We start from the raw sequence: 636 nt of genomic DNA, 5'->3' as shown, positions 1-636 counted from the left end.
GGCCCCTGAGAATGCAGGGATGCCTGGGTTTGGATCTATGGCTAGGCAGCTGCAGCTGTGTCCAGGAGCACTGGGCTCCCACCCTGCCAACTTTGTTGGGGGCATGGCTCCTGCCTGTTCCGGGTTCCCGCTGTCCCTGCAGTGTGCACAACCCCAGCCGTGCTTCCCCCTCTGAAGCCAGCATCTACACAGCAGTGACTCAAGATGGGCTGCCACTACCATCACAACCATGAGGCCTCAGTTGAGACAGCTCCTTCAGTGACCGATGTCGGTCCTGTCGTTGAAGTGAATGAATGCTTGTTCTCAGACTGCACTGTGCAGATTGTCAACCTCATCTCTTTCTGTTCTGCCTAGCAGGACCTCCAGCTGGAAAGTAGAGAAGGCAAGGCAGGGGCAGGATGTGCTCTAATACCCTCAAAATTTCATTCTAGAGCTGTGCAGTCCCATAGAACTTTCTGCAATGACTGAAATGCTGTATAGTCTTTACGAGCCGCATGTAACTATTGGGCATTTGGAAAGTGGCTAGTGTGAGTGAAGAACTGCATTGTTTTTCTTCTTCTTCTTCTTCTTCTTCTTCTTCTTCTTCTTCTTCTTCTTCTTCTTCTTCTTCTTCTTCTTCTTCTTCTTCTTCTTCTT

This window comes from Mandrillus leucophaeus, unplaced genomic scaffold, assembly GCF_000951045.1.
Source record: "Mandrillus leucophaeus isolate KB7577 unplaced genomic scaffold, Mleu.le_1.0 Scaffold5, whole genome shotgun sequence".
Taxonomy (NCBI): Eukaryota; Metazoa; Chordata; class Mammalia; order Primates; family Cercopithecidae; genus Mandrillus; species Mandrillus leucophaeus.
The sequence above is the reverse complement of the archived record's forward strand: the minus strand, read 5'-3'. Positions refer to the sequence as shown.